This window comes from Zootermopsis nevadensis, unplaced genomic scaffold (assembly GCF_977971745.1).
Source record: "Zootermopsis nevadensis isolate Lab colony 2312 unplaced genomic scaffold, Znev_1.0 Znev_ptg000025l, whole genome shotgun sequence".
NCBI lineage: Eukaryota > Metazoa > Arthropoda > Insecta > Blattodea > Termopsidae > Zootermopsis > Zootermopsis nevadensis.
Window position 1 is genome coordinate 11,989,256 of NW_028259157.1, and position 24,634 is coordinate 12,013,889.

The window sequence follows — 24,634 nt, forward strand, 5'->3', positions numbered from 1 at the left end:
TCACACAGTCTCAGCCGTACTCAGTCTGTGAGTCAACCGGTATCTGCTGTACACGGTGTGTGATTCCCCAGGTCTGTGCTTGACTCCGTCTCTCGTTAACAAGGTCTCTGCGTCACTCGTCCTGTGCCTCACCGGTCTCTGCTTGATGCGGTGTGTGCACAGCCGGTACATGCTTGACTCGGTCTCTGCCTCACCCCATCTCTGCCTCCCATTTTCTGTGACTCACCACGTCTTCGCCTCACTCTCTCTGTCTTACATTGCTCTGCTTGTTTCGGGCTGTGCCTCACCCGGTCTCTGCTGAACCAGGTCTTTGCACAGACGGCCTGGCATATGTCGGGTGATACAGAGAACGTATCTTGCAGAGAGCGAGTCCGTTAGACAAGGCGTCCTACAGAGAAAGGGATCGGCAGTGACCGGGTCGTGCAAAGGCCGGTCCTGGCCTGGATATTGTGGAGAGACTTGTGACAAAAATATAAAAATTTTCGAAAAATCGAAAAACGTAGGGCATCGTCCAAAAGGCGCACAAAACCAAACATTTTTGAAAAATTCTGAATTCAAAATTTTTGTCGACAATTTCGAAAATTTGTGGTTTTCTTTGCGTTTCACGCCATTTGCAGCCATTTTTAATTTTTTTAAAAATTCGACAATTTTTGAAAATCTTCAAAGGGGTACCCCTTTGAGAAATTTCAATTTTTTCGAAAATTTTCGAAAAATGGAAAAACGTGGGAAATGGTCCAAAACGCGCACAAAACCAAGAATTTTTGAAAATTTTCAACTTTTAATTTTTTTTCGAATTTTCAGAAAATTTTCGGTTTTGTGCGCATTTCAGAGCGTTTGCAGCGTTTTTTGATTTTTCGAAAAATTTGAAATTTTTTTCTTCTAAATTTGACCTGGCTCATCCCTATCAGGACTAGACTCCGCCGGGCTGTCTATTTCACACAGTCGCAGCCGTACTCAGTCTGTGAGTCAACCGGTATCTGCTGTACACGGTGTGTTTTTCCCCAGGTCTGTGCTTGACTCCGTCTCTGGTTAACAAGGTCTCTGCGTCACTCGTCCTGTGCCTCACCGGTCTCTGCTTGATGCGGTGTGTGCATCAGCCTGTACATGCTTGACTCGGTCTCTGCCTCAGCCCATCTCTGCTTCCCATTTTCTGTGACTCACCACGTCTTCGCCTCACTCTCTCTGTCTTACATTGCTCTGCTTGTTTCGGGCTGTGCCTCACCCGGTCTCTGCTGAAACAGGTCTTTGCACAGACGGCCTGGCATATGTCGGGTGATACAGAGAACGTATCTTGCAGAGAGCGAGTCCGTTACACACCGCGTCCGACAGAGAAAGGGATCGGCAGTGACCGGGTCGTGCAAAGGCCGGTCCTGGCCTGGATATTGTGGAGAGACTTGTGACAAAAATATAAAATTTTTCGAAAAATCGAAAAACATAGGGCATCGTCCAAAAGGCGCACAAAACCAAACATTTTTGAAAAATTCTGAATTCAAAATTTTTGTCGACAATTTCGAAAATTTGTGGTTTTCTTTGCGTTTCACGCCATTTGCAGCCATTTTTAATTTTTTTAAAAATTCGACAATTTTTGAAAATCTTCAAAGGGGTACCCCTTTGAGAAATTTCAATTTTTTCGAAAATTTTCGAAAAATGGAAAAACGTGGGAAATGGTCCAAAACGCGCACAAAACCAAGAATTTTTGAAAATTTTCAACTTTTAATTTTTTTTCGAATTTTCAGAAAATTTTCGGTTTTGTGCGCATTTCAGAGCGTTTGCAGCGTTTTTTGATTTTTCGAAAAATTTGAAAATTTTTTCTTCTAAATTTGACCTGGCTCATCCCTATCAGGACTAGACTCCGCCGGGCTGTCTATTTCACACAGTCGCAGCCGTACTCAGTCTGTGAGTCAACCGGTATCTGCTGTACACGGTGTGTTTTTCCCCAGGTCTGTGCTTGACTCCGTCTCTGGTTAACAAGGTCTCTGCGTCACTCGTCCTGTGCCTCACCGGTCTCTGCTTGATGCGGTGTGTGCATCAGCCTGTACATGCTTGACTCGGTCTCTGCCTCAGCCCATCTCTGCTTCCCATTTTCTGTGACTCACCACGTCTTCGCCTCACTCTCTCTGTCTTACATTGCTCTGCTTGTTTCGGGCTGTGCCTCACCCGGTCTCTGCTGAAACAGGTCTTTGCACAGACGGCCTGGCATATGTCGGGTGATACAGAGAACGTATCTTGCAGAGAGCGAGTCCGTTACACACCGCGTCCGACAGAGAAAGGGATCGGCAGTGACCGGGTCGTGCAAAGGCCGGTCCTGGCCTGGATATTGTGGAGAGACTTGTGACAAAAATATAAAATTTTTCGAAAAATCGAAAAACATAGGGCATCGTCCAAAAGGCGCACAAAACCAAACATTTTTGAAAAATTCTGAATTCAAAATTTTTGTCGACAATTTCGAAAATTTGTGGTTTTCTTTGCGTTTCACGCCATTTGCAGCCATTTTTAATTTTTTTAAAAATTCGACAATTTTTGAAAATCTTCAAAGGGGTACCCCTTTGAGAAATTTCAATTTTTTCGAAAATTTTCGAAAAATGGAAAAACGTGGGAAATGGTCCAAAACGCGCACAAAACCAAGAATTTTTGAAAATTTTCAACTTTTAATTTTTTTTCGAATTTTCAGAAAATTTTCGGTTTTGTGCGCATTTCAGAGCGTTTGCAGCGTTTTTTGATTTTTCGAAAAATTTGAAATTTTTTTCTTCTAAATTTGACCTGGCTCATCCCTATCAGGACTAGACTCCGCCGGGCTGTCTATTTCACACAGTCGCAGCCGTACTCAGTCTGTGAGTCAACCGGTATCTGCTGTACACGGTGTGTTTTTCCCCAGGTCTGTGCTTGACTCCGTCTCTGGTTAACAAGGTCTCTGCGTCACTCGTCCTGTGCCTCACCGGTCTCTGCTTGATGCGGTGTGTGCATCAGCCTGTACATGCTTGACTCGGTCTCTGCCTCAGCCCATCTCTGCTTCCCATTTTCTGTGACTCACCACGTCTTCGCCTCACTCTCTCTGTCTTACATTGCTCTGCTTGTTTCGGGCTGTGCCTCACCCGGTCTCTGCTGAAACAGGTCTTTGCACAGACGGCCTGGCATATGTCGGGTGATACAGAGAACGTATCTTGCAGAGAGCGAGTCCGTTACACACCGCGTCCGACAGAGAAAGGGATCGGCAGTGACCGGGTCGTGCAAAGGCCGGTCCTGGCCTGGATATTGTGGAGAGACTTGTGACAAAAATATAAAATTTTTCGAAAAATCGAAAAACATAGGGCATCGTCCAAAAGGCGCACAAAACCAAACATTTTTGAAAAATTCTGAATTCAAAATTTTTGTCGACAATTTCGAAAATTTGTGGTTTTCTTTGCGTTTCACGCCATTTGCAGCCATTTTTAATTTTTTTAAAAATTCGACAATTTTTGAAAATCTTCAAAGGGGTACCCCTTTGAGAAATTTCAATTTTTTCGAAAATTTTCGAAAAATGGAAAAACGTGGGAAATGGTCCAAAACGCGCACAAAACCAAGAATTTTTGAAAATTTTCAACTTTTAATTTTTTTTCGAATTTTCAGAAAATTTTCGGTTTTGTGCGCATTTCAGAGCGTTTGCAGCGTTTTTTGATTTTTCGAAAAATTTGAAATTTTTTTCTTCTAAATTTGACCTGGCTCATCCCTATCAGGACTAGACTCCGCCGGGCTGTCTATTTCACACAGTCGCAGCCGTACTCAGTCTGTGAGTCAACCGGTATCTGCTGTACACGGTGTGTTTTTCCCCAGGTCTGTGCTTGACTCCGTCTCTGGTTAACAAGGTCTCTGCGTCACTCGTCCTGTGCCTCACCGGTCTCTGCTTGATGCGGTGTGTGCATCAGCCTGTACATGCTTGACTCGGTCTCTGCCTCAGCCCATCTCTGCTTCCCATTTTCTGTGACTCACCACGTCTTCGCCTCACTCTCTCTGTCTTACATTGCTCTGCTTGTTTCGGGCTGTGCCTCACCCGGTCTCTGCTGAACCAGGTCTTTGCACAGACGGCCTGGCATATGTCGGGTGATACAGAGAACGTATCTTGCAGAGAGCGAGTCCGTTACACACCGCGTCCGACAGAGAAAGGGATCGGCAGTGACCGGGTCGTGCAAAGGCCGGTCCTGGCCTGGATATTGTGGAGACTTGTGACAAAAATATAAAATTTTTCGAAAAATCGAAAAACATAGGGCATCGTCCAAAAGGCGCACAAAACCAAACATTTTTGAAAAATTCTGAATTCAAAATTTTTGTCGACAATTTCGAAAATTTGTGGTTTTCTTTGCGTTTCACGCCATTTGCAGCCATTTTTAATTTTTTTAAAAATTCGACAATTTTTGAAAATCTTCAAAGGGGTACCCCTTTGAGAAATTTCAATTTTTTCGAAAATTTTCGAAAAATGGAAAAACGTGGGAAATGCTCCAAAACGCGCACAAAACCAAGAATTTTTGAAAATTTTCAACTTTTAATTTTTTTTCGAATTTTCAGAAAATTTTCGGTTTTGTGCGCATTTCAGAGCGTTTGCAGCGTTTTTTGATTTTTCGAAAAATTTGAAATTTTTTCCTTCTAAATTTGACCTGCTCATCCCTATCAGGACTAGACTCCGCCGGGCTGTCTATTTCACACAGTCTCAGCCGTACTCAGTCTGTGAGTCAACCGGTATCTGCTGTACACGGTGTGTGATTCCCCAGGTCTGTGCTTGACTCCGTCTCTCGTTAACAAGGTCTCTGCGTCACTCGTCCTGTGCCTCACCGGTCTCTGCTTGATGCGGTGTGTGCATCAGCCGGTACATGCTTGACTCGGGCTCTGCCTCACCCCATCTCTGCCTCCCATTTTCTGTGACTCACCACGTGTTCGCCTCACTCTCTCTGTCTTACATTGCTCTGCTTGTTTCGGGCTGTGCCTCACCCGGTCTCTGCTGAACCAGGTCTTTGCACAGACGGCCTGGCATATGTCGGGTGATACAGAGAACGTATCTTGCAGAGAGCGAGTCCGTTAGACAAGGCGTCCTACAGAGAAAGGGATCGGCAGTGACCGGGTCGTGCAAAGGCCGGTCCTGGCCTGGATATTGTGGAGAGACTTGTGACAAAAATATAAAATTTTTCGAAAAATCGAAAAACGTAGGGCATCGTCCAAAAGGCGCACAAAACCAAACATTTTTGAAAAATTCTGAATTCAAAATTTTTGTCGACAATTTCGAAAATTTGTGGTTTTCTTTGCGTTTCACGCCATTTTTAATTTTTTTAAAAATTCGACAATTTTTGAAAATCTTCAAAGGGGTACCCCTTTGAGAAATTTCAATTTTTTCGAAAATTTTCGAAAAATGGAAAAACGTGGGAAATGGTCCAAAACGCGCACAAAACCAAGAATTTTTGAAAATTTTCAACTTTTAATTTTTTTTCGAATTTTCAGAAAGTTTTCGGTTTTGTGCGCATTTCAGAGCGTTTGCAGCGTTTTTTGATTTTTCGAAAAATTTGAAATTTTTTTCTTCTAAATTTGACCTGGCTCATCCCTATCAGGACTAGACTCCGCCGGGCTGTCTATTTCACACAGTCTCAGCCGTACTCAGTCTGTGAGTCAACCGGTATCTGCTGTACACGGTGTGTGATTCCCCAGGTCTGTGCTTGACTCCGTCTCTCGTTAACAAGGTCTCTGCGTCACTCCTCCTATGCCTCACCGGTCTCTGCTTGATGCGGTGTGTGCATCAGCCTGTACATGCTTGACTCGGTCTCTGCCTCACCCCATCTCTGCCTCCCATTTTCTGTGACTCACCACGTCTTCGCCTCACTCTCTCTGTCTTACATTGCTCTGCTTGTTTCGGGCTGTGCCTCACCCGGTCTCTGCTGAACCAGGTCTTTGCACAGACGGCCTGGCATATGTCGGGTGATACAGAGAACGTATCTTGCAGAGAGCGAGTCCGTTAGACAAGGCGTCCTACAGAGAAAGGGATCGGCAGTGACCGGGTCGTGCAAAGGCCGGTCCTGGCCTGGATATTGTGGAGAGACTTGTGACAAAAATATAAAATTTTTCGAAAAATCGAAAAACGTAGGGCATCGTCCAAAAGGCGCACAAAACCAAACATTTTTGAAAAATTCTGAATTCAAAATTTTTGTCGACAATTTCGAAAATTTGTGGTTTTCTTTGCGTTTCACGCCATTTGCAGCCATTTTTAATTTTTTTAAAAATTCGACAATTTTTGAAAATCTTCAAAGGGGTACCCCTTTGAGAAATTTCAATTTTTTCGAAAATTTTCGAAAAATGGAAAAACGTGGGAAATGGTCCAAAACGCGCACAAAACCAAGAATTTTTGAAAATTTTCAACTTTTAATTTTTTTCGAATTTTCAGAAAATTTTCGGTTTTGTGCGCATTTCAGAGCGTTTGCAGCGTTTTTTGATTTTTCGAAAAATTTGAAATTTTTTTCTTCTAAATTTGACCTGGCTCATCCCTATCAGGACTAGACTCCGCCGGGCTGTCTATTTCACACAGTCTCAGCCGTACTCAGTCTGTGAGTCAACCGGTATCTGCTGTACACGGTGTGTGATTCCCCAGGTCTGTGCTTGACTCCGTCTCTCGTTAACAAGGTCTCTGCGTCACTCCTCCTGTGCCTCACCGGTCTCTGCTTGATGCGGTGTGTGCATCAGCCTGTACATGCTTGACTCGGTCTCTGCCTCACCCCATCTCTGCCTCCCATTTTCTGTGACTCACCACGTCTTCGCCTCACTCTCTCTGTCTTACATTGCTCTGCTTGTTTCGGGCTGTGCCTCACCCGGTCTCTGCTGAACCAGGTCTTTGCACAGACGGCCTGGCATATGTCGGGTGATACAGAGAACGTATCTTGCAGAGAGCGAGTCCGTTAGACAAGGCGTCCTACAGAGAAAGGGATCGGCAGTGACCGGGTCGTGCAAAGGCCGGTCCTGGCCTGGATATTGTGGAGAGACTTGTGACAAAAATATAAAATTTTTCGAAAAATCGAAAAACGTAGGGCATCGTCCAAAAGGCGCACAAAACCAAACATTTTTGAAAAATTCTGAATTCAAAATTTTTGTCGACAATTTCGAAAATTTGTGGTTTTCTTTGCGTTTCACGCCATTTTTAATTTTTTTAAAAATTCGACAATTTTTGAAAATCTTCATAGGGGTACCCCTTTGAGAAATTTCAATTTTTCGAAAATTTTCGAAAAATGGAAAAACGTGGGAAATGGTCCAAAACGCGCACAAAACCAAGAATTTTTGAAAATTTTCAACTTTTAATTTTTTTCGAATTTTCAGAAAATTTTCGGTTTTGTGCGCATTTCAGAGCGTTTGCAGCGTTTTTTGATTTTTCGAAAAATTTGAAATTTTTTTCTTCTAAATTTGACCTGGCTCATCCCTATCAGGACTAGACTCCGCCGGGCTGTCTATTTCACACAGTCTCAGCCGTACTCAGTCTGTGAGTCAACCGGTATCTGCTGTACACGGTGTGTGATTCCCCAGGTCTGTGCTTGACTCCGTCTCTCGTTAACAAGGTCTCTGCGTCACTCGTCCTGTGCCTCACCGGTCTCTGCTTGATGCGGTGTGTGCATCAGCCTGTACATGCTTGACTCGGTCTCTGCCTCACCCCATCTCTGCCTCCCATTTTCTGTGACTCACCACGTCTTCGCCTCACTCTCTCTGTCTTACATTGCTCTGCTTGTTTCGGGCTGTGCCTCACCCGGTCTCTGCTGAACCAGGTCTTTGCACAGACGGCCTGGCATATGTCGGGTGATACAGAGAACGTATCTTGCAGAGAGCGAGTCCGTTACACACCGCGTCCGACAGAGAAAGGGATCGGCAGTGACCGGGTCGTGCAAAGGCCGGTCCTGGCCTGGATATTGTGGAGAGACTTGTGACAAAAATATAAAATTTTTCGAAAAATCGAAAAACGTAGGGCATCGTCCAAAAGGCGCACAAAACCAAACATTTTTGAAAAATTCTGAATTCAAAATTTTTGTCGACAATTTCGAAAATTTGTTGTTTTCTTTGCGTTTCACGCCATTTGCAGCCATTTTTAATTTTTTTAAAAATTCGACAATTTTTGAAAATCTTCAAAGGGGTACCCCTTTGAGAAATTTCAATTTTTTCGAAAATTTTCGAAAAATGGAAAAACGTGGGAAATGGTCCAAAACGCGCACAAAACCAAGAATTTTTGAAAATTTTCAACTTTTAATTTTTTTTCGAATTTTCAGAAAATTTTCGGTTTTGTGCGCATTTCAGAGCGTTTGCAGCGTTTTTTGATTTTTCGAAAAATTTGAAATTTTTTTCTTCTAAATTTGACCTGGCTCATCCCTATCAGGACTAGACTCCGCCGGGCTGTCTATTTCACACAGTCTCAGCCGTACTCAGTCTGTGAGTCAACCGGTATCTGCTGTACACGGTGTGTGATTCCCCAGGTCTGTGCTTGACTCCGTCTCTGGTTAACAAGGTCTCTGCGTCACTCGTCCTGTGCCTCACCGGTCTCTGCTTGATGCGGTGTGTGCATCAGCCTGTACATGCTTGACTCGGTCTCTGCCTCACCCCATCTCTGCCTCCCATTTTCTGTGACTCACCACGTCTTCGCCTCACTCTCTCTGTCTTACATTGCTCTGCTTGTTTCGGGCTGTGCCTCACCCGGTCTCTGCTGAACCAGGTCTTTGCACAGACGGCCTGGCATATGTCGGGTGATACAGAGAACGTATCTTGCAGAGAGCGAGTCCGTTACACACCGCGTCCGACAGAGAAAGGGATCGGCAGTGACCGGGTCGTGCAAAGGCCGGTCCTGGCCTGGATATTGTGGAGAGACTTGTGACAAAAATATAAAATTTTTCGAAAAATCGAAAAACGTAGGGCATCGTCCAAAAGGCGCACAAAACCAAACATTTTTGAAAAATTCTGAATTCAAAATTTTTGTCGACAATTTCGAAAATTTGTGGTTTTCTTTGCGTTTCACGCCATTTTTAATTTTTTTAAAAATTCGACAATTTTTGAAAATCTTCATAGGGGTACCCCTTTGAGAAATTTCAATTTTTCGAAAATTTTCGAAAAATGGAAAAACGTGGGAAATGGTCCAAAACGCGCACAAAACCAAGAATTTTTGAAAATTTTCAACTTTTAATTTTTTTCGAATTTTCAGAAAATTTTCGGTTTTGTGCGCATTTCAGAGCGTTTGCAGCGTTTTTTGATTTTTCGAAAAATTTGAAATTTTTTTCTTCTAAATTTGACCTGGCTCATCCCTATCAGGAATAGACTCCGCCGGGCTGTCTATTTCACACAGTCTCAGCCGTACTCAGTCTGTGAGTCAACCGGTATCTGCTGTACACGGTGTGTGATTCCCCAGGTCTGTGCTTGACTCCGTCTCTCGTTAACAAGGTCTCTGCGTCACTCGTCCTGTGCCTCACCGGTCTCTGCTTGATGCGGTGTGTGCATCAGCCTGTACATGCTTGACTCGGTCTCTGCCTCACCCCATCTCTGCCTCCCATTTTCTGTGACTCACCACGTCTTCGCCTCACTCTCTCTGTCTTACATTGCTCTGCTTGTTTCGGGCTGTGCCTCACCCGGTCTCTGCTGAACCAGGTCTTTGCACAGACGGCCTGGCATATGTCGGGTGATACAGAGAACGTATCTTGCAGAGAGCGAGTCCGTTACACACCGCGTCCGACAGAGAAAGGGATCGGCAGTGACCGGGTCGTGCAAAGGCCGGTCCTGGCCTGGATATTGTGGAGAGACTTGTGACAAAAATATAAAATTTTTCGAAAAATCGAAAAACGTAGGGCATCGTCCAAAAGGCGCACAAAACCAAACATTTTTGAAAAATTCTGAATTCAAAATTTTTGTCGACAATTTCGAAAATTTGTTGTTTTCTTTGCGTTTCACGCCATTTGCAGCCATTTTTAATTTTTTTAAAAATTCGACAATTTTTGAAAATCTTCAAAGGGGTACCCCTTTGAGAAATTTCAATTTTTTCGAAAATTTTCGAAAAATGGAAAAACGTGGGAAATGGTCCAAAACGCGCACAAAACCAAGAATTTTTGAAAATTTTCAACTTTTAATTTTTTTTCGAATTTTCAGAAAATTTTCGGTTTTGTGCGCATTTCAGAGCGTTTGCAGCGTTTTTTGATTTTTCGAAAAATTTGAAATTTTTTTCTTCTAAATTTGACCTGGCTCATCCCTATCAGGACTAGACTCCGCCGGGCTGTCTATTTCACACAGTCTCAGCCGTACTCAGTCTGTGAGTCAACCGGTATCTGCTGTACACGGTGTGTGATTCCCCAGGTCTGTGCTTGACTCCGTCTCTGGTTAACAAGGTCTCTGCGTCACTCGTCCTGTGCCTCACCGGTCTCTGCTTGATGCGGTGTGTGCATCAGCCTGTACATGCTTGACTCGGTCTCTGCCTCACCCCATCTCTGCCTCCCATTTTCTGTGACTCACCACGTCTTCGCCTCACTCTCTCTGTCTTACATTGCTCTGCTTGTTTCGGGCTGTGCCTCACCCGGTCTCTGCTGAACCAGGTCTTTGCACAGACGGCCTGGCATATGTCGGGTGATACAGAGAACGTATCTTGCAGAGAGCGAGTCCGTTACACACCGCGTCCGACAGAGAAAGGGATCGGCAGTGACCGGGTCGTGCAAAGGCCGGTCCTGGCCTGGATATTGTGGAGAGACTTGTGACAAAAATATAAAATTTTTCGAAAAATCGAAAAACGTAGGGCATCGTCCAAAAGGCGCACAAAACCAAACATTTTTGAAAAATTCTGAATTCAAAATTTTTGTCGACAATTTCGAAAATTTGTGGTTTTCTTTGCGTTTCACGCCATTTGCAGCCATTTTTAATTTTTTTAAAAATTCGACAATTTTTGAAAATCTTCAAAGGGGTACCCCTTTGAGAAATTTCAATTTTTTCGAAAATTTTCGAAAAATGGAAAAACGTGGGAAATGGTCCAAAACGCGCACAAAACCAAGAATTTTTGAAAATTTTCAACTTTTAATTTTTTTTCGAATTTTCAGAAAATTTTCGGTTTTGTGCGCATTTCTGAGCGTTTGCAGCGTTTTTTGATTTTTCGAAAAATTTGAAATTTTTTTCTTCTAAATTTGACCTGGCTCATCCCTATCAGGACTAGACTCCGCCGGGCTGTCTATTTCACACAGTCTCAGCCGTACTCAGTCTGTGAGTCAACCGGTATCTGCTGTACACGGTGTGTGATTCCCCAGGTCTGTGCTTGACTCCGTCTCTGGTTAACAAGGTCTCTGCGTCACTCGTCCTGTGCCTCACCGGTCTCTGCTTGATGCGGTGTGTGCATCAGCCTGTACATGCTTGACTCGGTCTCTGCCTCACCCCATCTCTGCTTCCCATTTTCTGTGACTCACCACGTCTTCGCCTCACTCTCTCTGTCTTACATTGCTCTGCTTGTTTCGGGCTGTGCCTCACCCGGTCTCTGCTGAACCAGGTCTTTGCACAGACGGCCTGGCATATGTCGGGTGATACAGAGAACGTATCTTGCAGAGAGCGAGTCCGTTACACACCGCGTCCGACAGAGAAAGGGATCGGCAGTGACCGGGTCGTGCAAAGGCCGGTCCTGGCCTGGATATTGTGGAGAGACTTGTGACAAAAATATAAAATTTTTCGAAAAATCGAAAAACGTAGGGCATCGTCCAAAAGGCGCACAAAACCAAACATTTTTGAAAAATTCTGAATTCAAAATTTTTGTCGACAATTTCGAAAATTTGTGGTTTTCTTTGCGTTTCACGCCATTTGCAGCCATTTTTAATTTTTTTAAAAATTCGACAATTTTTGAAAATCTTCAAAGGGGTACCCCTTTGAGAAATTTCAATTTTTTCGAAAATTTTCGAAAAATGGAAAAACGTGGGAAATGGTCCAAAACGCGCACAAAACCAAGAATTTTTGAAAATTTTCAACTTTTAATTTTTTTTCGAATTTTCAGAAAATTTTCGGTTTTGTGCGCATTTCAGAGCGTTTGCAGCGTTTTTTGATTTTTCGAAAAATTTGAAATTTTTTTCTTCTAAATTTGACCTGGCTCATCCCTATCAGGACTAGACTCCGCCGGGCTGTCTATTTCACACAGTCTCAGCCGTACTCAGTCTGTGAGTCAACCGGTATCTGCTGTACACGGTGTGTGATTCCCCAGGTCTGTGCTTGACTCCGTCTCTGGTTAACAAGGTCTCTGCGTCACTCGTCCTGTGCCTCACCGGTCTCTGCTTGATGCGGTGTGTGCATCAGCCTGTACATGCTTGACTCGGTCTCTGCCTCACCCCATCTCTGCCTCCCATTTTCTGTGACTCACCACGTCTTCGCCTCACTCTCTCTGTCTTACATTGCTCTGCTTGTTTCGGGCTGTGCCTCACCCGGTCTCTGCTGAACCAGGTCTTTGCACAGACGGCCTGGCATATGTCGGGTGATACAGAGAACGTATCTTGCAGAGAGCGAGTCCGTTACACACCGCGTCCGACAGAGAAAGGGATCGGCAGTGACCGGGTCGTGCAAAGGCCGGTCCTGGCCTGGATATTGTGGAGAGACTTGTGACAAAAATATAAAATTTTTCGAAAAATCGAAAAACGTAGGGCATCGTCCAAAAGGCGCACAAAACCAAACATTTTTGAAAAATTCTGAATTCAAAATTTTTGTCGACAATTTCGAAAATTTGTGGTTTTCTTTGCGTTTCACGCCATTTGCAGCCATTTTTAATTTTTTTAAAAATTCGACAATTTTTGAAAATCTTCAAAGGGGTACCCCTTTGAGAAATTTCAATTTTTCGAAAATTTTCGAAAAATGGAAAAACGTGGGAAATGGTCCAAAACGCGCACAAAACCAAGAATTTTTGAAAATTTTCAACTTTTAATTTTTTTCGAATTTTCAGAAAATTTTCGGTTTTGTGCGCATTTCAGAGCGTTTGCAGCGTTTTTTGATTTTTCGAAAAATTTGAAATTTTTTTCTTCTAAATTTGACCTGGCTCATCCCTATCAGGACTAGACTCCGCCGGGCTGTCTATTTCACACAGTCTCAGCCGTACTCAGTCTGTGAGTCAACCGGTATCTGCTGTACACGGTGTGTGATTCCCCAGGTCTGTGCTTGACTCCGTCTCTCGTTAACAAGGTCTCTGCGTCACTCGTCCTGTGCCTCACCGGTCTCTGCTTGATGCGGTGTGTGCATCAGCCTGTACATGCTTGACTCGGTCTCTGCCTCACCCCATCTCTGCCTCCCATTTTCTGTGACTCACCACGTCTTCGCCTCACTCTCTCTGTCTTACATTGCTCTGCTTGTTTCGGGCTGTGCCTCACCCGGTCTCTGCTGAACCAGGTCTTTGCACAGACGGCCTGGCATATGTCGGGTGATACAGAGAACGTATCTTGCAGAGAGCGAGTCCGTTAGACAAGGCGTCCTACAGAGAAAGGGATCGGCAGTGACCGGGTCGTGCAAAGGCCGGTCCTGGCCTGGATATTGTGGAGAGACTTGTGACAAAAATATAAAATTTTTCGAAAAATCGAAAAACGTAGGGCATCGTCCAAAAGGCGCACAAAACCAAACATTTTTGAAAAATTCTGAATTCAAAATTTTTGTCGACAATTTCGAAAATTTGTGGTTTTCTTTGCGTTTCACGCCATTTTTAATTTTTTTAAAAATTCGACAATTTTTGAAAATCTTCAAAGGGGTACCCCTTTGAGAAATTTCAATTTTTCGAAAATTTTCGAAAAATGGAAAAACGTGGGAAATGGTCCAAAACGCGCACAAAACCAAGAATTTTTGAAAATTTTCAACTTTTAATTTTTTTCGAATTTTCAGAAAATTTTCGGTTTTGTGCGCATTTCAGAGCGTTTGCAGCGTTTTTTGATTTTTCGAAAAATTTGAAATTTTTTTCTTCTAAATTTGACCTGGCTCATCCCTATCAGGACTAGACTCCGCCGGGCTGTCTATTTCACACAGTCTCAGCCGTACTCAGTCTGTGAGTCAACCGGTATCTGCTGTACACGGTGTGTGATTCCCCAGGTCTGTGCTTGACTCCGTCTCTCGTTAACAAGGTCTCTGCGTCACTCGTCCTGTGCCTCGCCGGTCTCTGCTTGATGCGGTGTGTGCATCAGCCTGTACATGCTTGACTCGGTCTCTGCCTCACCCCATCTCTGCCTCCCATTTTCTGTGACTCACCACGTCTTCGCCTCACTCTCTCTGTCTTACATTGCTCTGCTTGTTTCGGGCTGTGCCTCACCCGGTCTCTGCTGAACCAGGTCTTTGCACAGACGGCCTGGCATATGTCGGGTGATACAGAGAACGTATCTTGCAGAGAGCGAGTCCGTTACACACCGCGTCCGACAGAGAAAGGGATCGGCAGTGACCGGGTCGTGCAAAGGCCGGTCCTGGCCTGGATATTGTGGAGAGACTTGTGACAAAAATATAAAATTTTTCGAAAAATCGAAAAACGTAGGGCATCGTCCAAAAGGCGCACAAAACCAAACATTTTTGAAAAATTCTGAATTCAAAATTTTTGTCGACAATTTCGAAAATTTGTTGTTTTCTTTGCGTTTCACGCCATTTGCAGCCATTTTTAATTTTTTTAAAAATTCGACAATTTTTGAAAATCTTCAAAGGGGTACCCCTTTGAGAAATTTCAATTTTTTCGAAAATTTTCGAAAAATGGAAAAACGTGGGAAATGGTCCAAAACGCGCACAAAACCAAGAATTTTTGAAAATTTTCAACTTTTAATTTTTTTTCGAATTTTCAGAAAATTTTCGGTTTTGTGCGCATTTCAGAGCGTTTGCAGCGTTTTTTGATTTTTCGAAAAATTTGAAATTTTTTTCTTCTAAATTTGACCTGGCTCATCCCTATCAGGACTAGACTCCGCCGGGCTGTCTATTTCACACAGTCTCAGCCGTACTCAGTCTGTGAGTCAACCGGTATCTGCTGTACACGGTGTGTGATTCCCCAGGTCTGTGCTTGACTCCGTCTCTGGTTAACAAGGTCTCTGCGTCACTCGTCCTGTGCCTCACCGGTCTCTGCTTGATGCGGTGTGTGCATCAGCCTGTACATGCTTGACTCGGTCTCTGCCTCACCCCATCTCTGCCTCCCATTTTCTGTGACTCACCACGTCTTCGCCTCACTCTCTCTGTCTTACATTGCTCTGCTTGTTTCGGGCTGTGCCTCACCCGGTCTCTGCTGAACCAGGTCTTTGCACAGACGGCCTGGCATATGTCGGGTGATACAGAGAACGTATCTTGCAGAGAGCGAGTCCGTTACACACCGCGTCCGACAGAGAAAGGGATCGGCAGTGACCGGGTCGTGCAAAGGCCGGTCCTGGCCTGGATATTGTGGAGAGACTTGTGACAAAAATATAAAATTTTTCGAAAAATCGAAAAACGTAGGGCATCGTCCAAAAGGCGCACAAAACCAAACATTTTTGAAAAATTCTGAATTCAAAATTTTTGTCGACAATTTCGAAAATTTGTGGTTTTCTTTGCGTTTCACGCCATTTGCAGCCATTTTTAATTTTTTTAAAAATTCGACAATTTTTGAAAATCTTCAAAGGGGTACCCCTTTGAGAAATTTCAATTTTTTCGAAAATTTTCGAAAAATGGAAAAACGTGGGAAATGGTCCAAAACGCGCACAAAACCAAGAATTTTTGAAAATTTTCAACTTTTAATTTTTTTTCGAATTTTCAGAAAATTTTCGGTTTTGTGCGCATTTCAGAGCGTTTGCAGCGTTTTTTGATTTTTCGAAAAATTTGAAATTTTTTTCTTCTAAATTTGACCTGGCTCATCCCTATCAGGACTAGACTCCGCCGGGCTGTCTATTTCACACAGTCTCAGCCGTACTCAGTCTGTGAGTCAACCGGTATCTGCTGTACACGGTGTGTGATTCCCCAGGTCTGTGCTTGACTCCGTCTCTGGTTAACAAGGTCTCTGCGTCACTCGTCCTGTGCCTCACCGGTCTCTGCTTGATGCGGTGTGTGCATCAGCCTGTACATGCTTGACTCGGTCTCTGCCTCACCCCATCTCTGCTTCCCATTTTCTGTGACTCACCACGTCTTCGCCTCACTCTCTCTGTCTTACATTGCTCTGCTTGTTTCGGGCTGTGCCTCACCCGGTCTCTGCTGAACCAGGTCTTTGCACAGACGGCCTGGCATATGTCGGGTGATACAGAGAACGTATCTTGCAGAGAGCGAGTCCGTTACACACCGCGTCCGACAGAGAAAGGGATCGGCAGTGACCGGGTCGTGCAAAGGCCGGTCCTGGCCTGGATATTGTGGAGAGACTTGTGACAAAAATATAAAATTTTTCGAAAAATCGAAAAACGTAGGGCATCGTCCAAAAGGCGCACAAAACCAAACATTTTTGAAAAATTCTGAATTCAAAATTTTTGTCGACAATTTCGAAAATTTGTGGTTTTCTTTGCGTTTCACGCCATTTGCAGCCATTTTTATTTTTTTTAAAAATTCGACAATTTTTGAAAATCTTCAAAGGGGTACCCCTTTGAGAAATTTCAATTTTTTCGAAAATTTTCGAAAAATGGAAAAACGTGGGAAATGGTCCAAAACGCGCACAAAACCAAGAATTTTTGAAAATTTTCAACTTTTAATTTTTTTTCGAATTTTCAGAAAATTTTCGGTTTTGTGCGCATTTCTGAGCGTTTGCAGCGTTTTTTGATTTTTCGAAAAATTTGAAATTTTTTTCTTCTAAATTTGACCTGGCTCATCCCTATCAGGACTAGACTCCGCCGGGCTGTCTATTTCACACAGTCTCAGCCGTACTCAGTCTGTGAGTCAACCGGTATCTGCTGTACACGGTGTGTGATTCCCCAGGTCTGTGCTTGACTCCGTCTCTGGTTAACAAGGTCTCTGCGTCACTCGTCCTGTGCCTCACCGGTCTCTGCTTGATGCGGTGTGTGCATCAGCCTGTACATGCTTGACTCGGTCTCTGCCTCACCCCATCTCTGCTTCCCATTTTCTGTGACTCACCACGTCTTCGCCTCACTCTCTCTGTCTTACATTGCTCTGCTTGTTTCGGGCTGTGCCTCACCCGGTCTCTGCTGAACCAGGTCTTTGCACAGACGGCCTGGCATATGTCGGGTGATACAGAGAACGTATCTTGCAGAGAGCGAGTCCGTTACACACCGCGTCCGACAGAGAAAGGGATCGGCAGTGACCGGGTCGTGCAAAGGCCGGTCCTGGCCTGGATATTGTGGAGAGACTTGTGACAAAAATATAAAATTTTTCGAAAAATCGAAAAACGTAGGGCATCGTCCAAAAGGCGCACAAAACCAAACATTTTTGAAAAATTCTGAATTCAAAATTTTTGTCGACAATTTCGAAAATTTGTGGTTTTCTTTGCGTTTCACGCCATTTGCAGCCATTTTTAATTTTTTTAAAAATTCGACAATTTTTGAAAATCTTCAAAGGGGTACCCCTTTGAGAAATTTCAATTTTTTCGAAAATTTTCGAAAAATGGAAAAACGTGGGAAATGGTCCAAAACGCGCACAAAACCAAGAATTTTTGAAAATTTTCAACTTTTAATTTTTTTTCGAATTTTCAGAAAATTTTCGGTTTTGTGCGCATTTCAGAGCGTTTGCAGCGTTTTTTGATTTTTCGAAAAATTTGAAATTTTTTTCTTCTAAATTTGACCTGGCTCATCCCTATCAGGACTAGACTCCGCCGGGCTGTCTATTTCACACAGTCTCAGCCGTACTCAGTCTGTGAGTCAACCGGTATCTGCTGTACACGGTGTGTGATTCCCCAGGTCTGTGCTTGACTCCGTCTCTGGTTAACAAGGTCTCTGCGTCACTCGTCCTGTGCCTCACCGGTCTCTGCTTGATGCGGTGTGTGCATCAGCCTGTACATGCTTGACTCGGTCTCTGCCTCACCCCATCTCTGCCTCCCATTTTCTGTGACTCACCACGTCTTCGCCTCACTCTCTCTGTCTTACATTGCTCTGCTTGTTTCGGGCTGTGCCTCACCCGGTCTCTGCTGAACCAGGTCTTTGCACAGACGGCCTGGCATATGTCGGGTGATACAGAGAACGTATCTTGCAGAGAGCGAGTCCGTTACACACCGCGTCCGACAGAGAAAGGGATCGGCAGTGACCGGGTCGTGCAAAGGCCGGTCCTGGCCTGGATATTGTGGAGAGACTTGTGACAAAAATATAAAATTTTTCGAAAAATCGAAAAACGTAGGGCATCGTCCAAAAGGCGCACAAAACCAAACATTTTTGAAAAATTTTGAATTCAAAATTTTTGTCGACAATTTCGAAAATTTGTGGTTTTCTTTGCGTTTCACGCCATTTGCAGCCATTTTTAATTTTTTTAAAAATTCGACAATTTTTGAAAATCTTCAAAGGGGTACCCCTTTGAGAAATTTCAATTTTTTCGAAAATTTTCGAAAAATGGAAAAACGTGGGAAATGGTCCAAAACGCGCACAAAACCAAGAATTTTTGAAAATTTTCAACTTTTAATTTTTTTTCGAATTTTCAGAAAATTTTCGGTTTTGTGCGCATTTCAGAGCGTTTGCAGCGTTTTTTGATTTTTCGAAAAATTTGAAATTTTTTTCTTCTAAATTTGACCTGGCTCATCCCTATCAGGACTAGACTCCGCCGGGCTGTCTATTTCACACAGTCTCAGCCGTACTCAGTCTGTGAGTCAACCGGTATCTGCTGTACACGGTGTGTGATTCCCCAGGTCTGTGCTTGACTCCGTCTCTGGTTAACAAGGTCTCTGCGTCACTCGTCCTGTGCCTCACCGGTCTCTGCTTGATGCGGTGTGTGCATCAGCCTGTACATGCTTGACTCGGTCTCTGCCTCACCCCATCTCTGCCTCCCATTTTCTGTGACTCACCACGTCTTCGCCTCACTCTCTCTGTCTTACATTGCTCTGCTTGTTTCGGGCTGTGCCTCACCCGGTCTCTGCTGAACCAGGTCTTTGCACAGACGGCCTGGCATATGTCGGGTGATACAGAGAACGTATCTTGCAGAGAGCGAGTCCGTTACACACCGCGTCCGACAGAGAAAGGGATCGGCAGTGACCGGGTCGTGCAAAGGCCGGTCCTGGCCTGGATATTGTGGAGAGACTTGTGACAAAAATATAAAATTTTTCGAAAAATCGAAAAACGTAGGGCATCGTCCAAAAGGCGCACAAAACCAAACATTTTTGAAAAATTCTGAATTCAAAATTTTTGTCGACAATTTCGAAAATTTGTGGTTTTCTTTGCGTTTCACGCCATTTGCAGCCATTTTTAATTTTTTTAAAAATTCGACAATTTTTGAAAATCTTCAAAGGGGTACCCCTTTGAGAAATTTCAATTTTTTCGAAAATTTTCGAAAAATGGAAAAACGTGGGAAATGGTCCAAAACGCGCACAAAACCAAGAATTTTTGAAAATTTTCAACTTTTAATTTTTTTTCGAATTTTCAGAAAATTTTCGGTTTTGTGCGCATTTCAGAGCGTTTGCAGCGTTTTTTGATTTTTCGAAAAATTTGAAATTTTTTTCTTCTAAATTTGACCTGGCTCATCCCTATCAGGACTAGACTCCGCCGGGCTGTCTATTTCACACAGTCTCAGCCGTACTCAGTCTGTGAGTCAACCGGTATCTGCTGTACACGGTGTGTGATTCCCCAGGTCTGTGCTTGACTCCGTCTCTGGTTAACAAGGTCTCTGCGTCACTCGTCCTGTGCCTCACCGGTCTCTGCTTGATGCGGTGTGTGCATCAGCCTGTACATGCTTGACTCGGTCTCTGCCTCACCCCATCTCTGCTTCCCATTTTCTGTGACTCACCACGTCTTCGCCTCACTCTCTCTGTCTTACATTGCTCTGCTTGTTTCGGGCTGTGCCTCACCCGGTCTCTGCTGAACCAGGTCTTTGCACAGACGGCCTGGCATATGTCGGGTGATACAGAGAACGTATCTTGCAGAGAGCGAGTCCGTTACACACCGCGTCCGACAGAGAAAGGGATCGGCAGTGACCGGGTCGTGCAAAGGCCGGTCCTGGCCTGGATATTGTGGAGAGACTTGTGACAAAAATATAAAATTTTTCGAAAAATCGAAAAACGTAGGGCATCGTCCAAAAGGCGCACAAAACCAAACATTTTTGAAAAATTCTGAATTCAAAATTTTTGTCGACAATTTCGAAAATTTGTGGTTTTCTTTGCGTTTCACGCCATTTGCAGCCATTTTTAATTTTTTTAAAAATTCGACAATTTTTGAAAATCTTCAAAGGGGTACCCCTTTGAGAAATTTCAATTTTTTCGAAAATTTTCGAAAAATGGAAAAACGTGGGAAATGGTCCAAAACGCGCACAAAACCAAGAATTTTTGAAAATTTTCAACTTTTAATTTTTTTTCGAATTTTCAGAAAATTTTCGGTTTTGTGCGCATTTCTGAGCGTTTGCAGCGTTTTTTGATTTTTCGAAAAATTTGAAATTTTTTTCTTCAAAATTTGACCTGGCTCATCCCTATCAGGACTAGACTCCGCCGGGCTGTCTATTTCACACAGTCTCAGCCGTACTCAGTCTGTGAGTCAACCGGTATCTGCTGTACACGGTGTGTGATTCCCCAGGTCTGTGCTTGACTCCGTCTCTGGTTAACAAGGTCTCTGCGTCACTCGTCCTGTGCCTCACCGGTCTCTGCTTGATGCGGTGTGTGCATCAGCCTGTACATGCTTGACTCGTTCTCTGCCTCACCCCATCTCTGCTTCCCATTTTCTGTGACTCACCACGTCTTCGCCTCACTCTCTCTGTCTTACATTGCTCTGCTTGTTTCGGGCTGTGCCTCACCCGGTCTCTGCTGAACCAGGTCTTTGCACAGACGGCCTGGCATATGTCGGGTGATACAGAGAACGTATCTTGCAGAGAGCGAGTCCGTTACACACCGCGTCCGACAGAGAAAGGGATCGGCAGTGACCGGGTCGTGCAAAGGCCGGTCCTGGCCTGGATATTGTGGAGAGACTTGTGACAAAAATATAAAATTTTTCGAAAAATCGAAAAACGTAGGGCATCGTCCAAAAGGCGCACAAAACCAAACATTTTTGAAAAATTCTGAATTCAAAATTTTTGTCGACAATTTCGAAAATTTGTGGTTTTCTTTGCGTTTCACGCCATTTGCAGCCATTTTTAATTTTTTTAAAAATTCGACAATTTTTGAAAATCTTCAAAGGGGTACCCCTTTGAGAAATTTCAATTTTTTCGAAAATTTTCGAAAAATGGAAAAACGTGGGTAATGGTCCAAAACGCGCACAAAACCAAGAATTTTTGAAAATTTTCAACTTTTAATTTTTTTTCGAATTTTCAGAAAATTTTCGGTTTTGTGCGCATTTCAGAGCGTTTGCAGCGTTTTTTGATTTTTCGAAAAATTTGAAATTTTTTTCTTCTAAATTTGACCTGGCTCATCCCTATCAGGACTAGACTCCGCCGGGCTGTCTATTTCACACAGTCTCAGCCGTACTCAGTCTGTGAGTCAACCGGTATCTGCTGTACACGGTGTGTGATTCCCCAGGTCTGTGCTTGACTCCGTCTCTGGTTAACAAGGTCTCTGCGTCACTCGTCCTGTGCCTCACCGGTCTCTGCTTGATGCGGTGTGTGCATCAGCCTGTACATGCTTGACTCGGTCTCTGCCTCACCCCATCTCTGCCTCCCATTTTCTGTGACTCACCACGTCTTCGCCTCACTCTCTCTGTCTTACATTGCTCTGCTTGTTTCGGGCTGTGCCTCACCCGGTCTCTGCTGAACCAGGTCTTTGCACAGACGGCCTGGCATATGTCGGGTGATACAGAGAACGTATCTTGCAGAGAGCGAGTCCGTTACACACCGCGTCCGACAGAGAAAGGGATCGGCAGTGACCGGGTCGTGCAAAGGCCGGTCCTGGCCTGGATATTGTGGAGAGACTTGTGACAAAAATATAAAATTTTTCGAAAAATCGAAAAACGTAGGGCATCGTCCAAAAGGCGCACAAAACCAAACATTTTTGAAAAATTCTGAATTCAAAATTTTTGTCGACAATTTCGAAAATTTGTGGTTTTCTTTGCGTTTCACGCCATTTGCAGCCATTTTTAATTTTTTTAAAAATTCGACAATTTTTGAAAATCTTCAAAGGGGTACCCCTTTGAGAAATTTCAATTTTTTCGAAAATTTTCGAAAAATGGAAAAACGTGGGAAATGGTCCAAAACGCGCACAAAACCAAGAATTTTTGAAAATTTTCAACTTTTAATTTTTTTTCGAATTTTCAGAAAATTTTCGGTTTTGTGCGCATTTCAGAGCGTTTGCAGCGTTTTTTGATTTTTCGAAAAATTTGAAATTTTTTTCTTCTAAATTTGACCTGGCTCATCCCTATCAGGACTAGACTCCGCCGGGCTGTCTATTTCACACAGTCTCAGCCGTACTCAGTCTGTGAGTCAACCGGTATCTGCTGTACACGGTGTGTGATTCCCCAGGTCTGTGCTTGACTCCGTCTCTGGTTAACAAGGTCTCTGCGTCACTCGTCCTGTGCCTCACCGGTCTCTGCTTGATGCGGTGTGTGCATCAGCCTGTACATGCTTGACTCGGTCTCTGCCTCACCCCATCTCTGCTTCCCATTTTCTGTGACTCACCACGTCTTCGCCTCACTCTCTCTGTCTTACATTGCTCTGCTTGTTTCGGGCTGTGCCTCACCCGGTCTCTGCTGAACCAGGTCTTTGCACAGACGGCCTGGCATATGTCGGGTGATACAGAGAACGTATCTTGCAGAGAGCGAGTCCGTTACACACCGCGTCCGACAGAGAAAGGGATCGGCAGTGACCGGGTCGTGCAAAGGCCGGTCCTGGCCTGGATATTGTGGAGAGACTTGTGACAAAAATATAAAATTTTTCGAAAAATCGAAAAACGTAGGGCATCGTCCAAAAGGCGCACAAAACCAAACATTTTTGAAAAATTCTGAATTCAAAATTTTTGTCGACAATTTCGAAAATTTGTGGTTTTCTTTGCGTTTCACGCCATTTGCAGCCATTTTTAATTTTTTTAAAAATTCGACAATTTTTGAAAATCTTCAAAGGGGTACCCCTTTGAGAAATTTCAATTTTTTCGAAAATTTTCGAAAAATGGAAAAACGTGGGAAATGGTCCAAAACGCGCACAAAACCAAGAATTTTTGAAAATTTTCAACTTTTAATTTTTTTTCGAATTTTCAGAAAATTTTCGGTTTTGTGCGCATTTCTGAGCGTTTGCAGCGTTTTTTGATTTTTCGAAAAATTTGAAATTTTTTTCTTCAAAATTTGACCTGGCTCATCCCTATCAGGACTAGACTCCGCCGGGCTGTCTATTTCACACAGTCTCAGCCGTACTCAGTCTGTGAGTCAACCGGTATCTGCTGTACACGGTGTGTGATTCCCCAGGTCTGTGCTTGACTCCGTCTCTGGTTAACAAGGTCTCTGCGTCACTCGTCCTGTGCCTCACCGGTCTCTGCTTGAGGCGGTGTGTGCATCAGCCTGTACATGCTTGACTCGTTCTCTGCCTCAGCCCATCTCTGCTTCCCATTTTCTGTGACTCACCACGTCTTCGCCTCACTCTCTCTGTCTTACATTGCTCTGCTTGTTTCGGGCTGTGCCTCACCCGGTCTCTGCTGAACCAGGTCTTTGCACAGACGGCCTGGCATATGTCGGGTGATACAGAGAACGTATCTTGCAGAGAGCGAGTCCGTTACACACCGCGTCCGACAGAGAAAGGGATCGGCAGTGACCGGGTCGTGCAAAGGCCGGTCCTGGCCTGGATATTGTGGAGAGACTTGTGACAAAAATATAAAATTTTTCGAAAAATCGAAAAACGTAGGGCATCGTCCAAAAGGCGCACAAAACCAAACATTTTTGAAAAATTCTGAATTCAAAATTTTTGTCGACAATTTCGAAAATTTGTGGTTTTCTTTGCGTTTCACGCCATTTGCAGCCATTTTTAATTTTTTTAAAAATTCGACAATTTTTGAAAATCTTCAAAGGGGTACCCCTTTGAGAAATTTCAATTTTTTCGAAAATTTTCGAAAAATGGAAAAACGTGGGTAATGGTCCAAAACGCGCACAAAACCAAGAATTTTTGAAAATTTTCAACTTTTAATTTTTTTTCGAATTTTCAGAAAATTTTCGGTTTTGTGCGCATTTCAGAGCGTTTGCAGCGTTTTTTGATTTTTCGAAAAATTTGAAATTTTTTTCTTCTAAATTTGACCTGGCTCATCCCTATCAGGACTAGACTCCGCCGGGCTGTCTATTTCACACAGTCTCAGCCGTACTCAGTCTGTGAGTCAACCGGTATCTGCTGTACACGGTGTGTGATTCCCCAGGTCTGTGCTTGACTCCGTCTCTCGTTAACAAGGTCTCTGCGTCACTCGTCCTGTGCCTCACCGGTCTCTGCTTGATGCGGTGTGTGCATCAGCCTGTACATGCTTGACTCGGTCTCTGCCTCACCCCATCTCTGCCTCCCATTTTCTGTGACTCACCACGTCTTCGCCTCACTCTCTCTGTCTTACATTGCTCTGCTTGTTTCGGGCTGTGCCTCACCCGGTCTCTGCTGAACCAGGTCTTTGCACAGACGGCCTGGCATATGTCGGGTGATACAGAGAACGTATCTTGCAGAGAGCGAGTCCGTT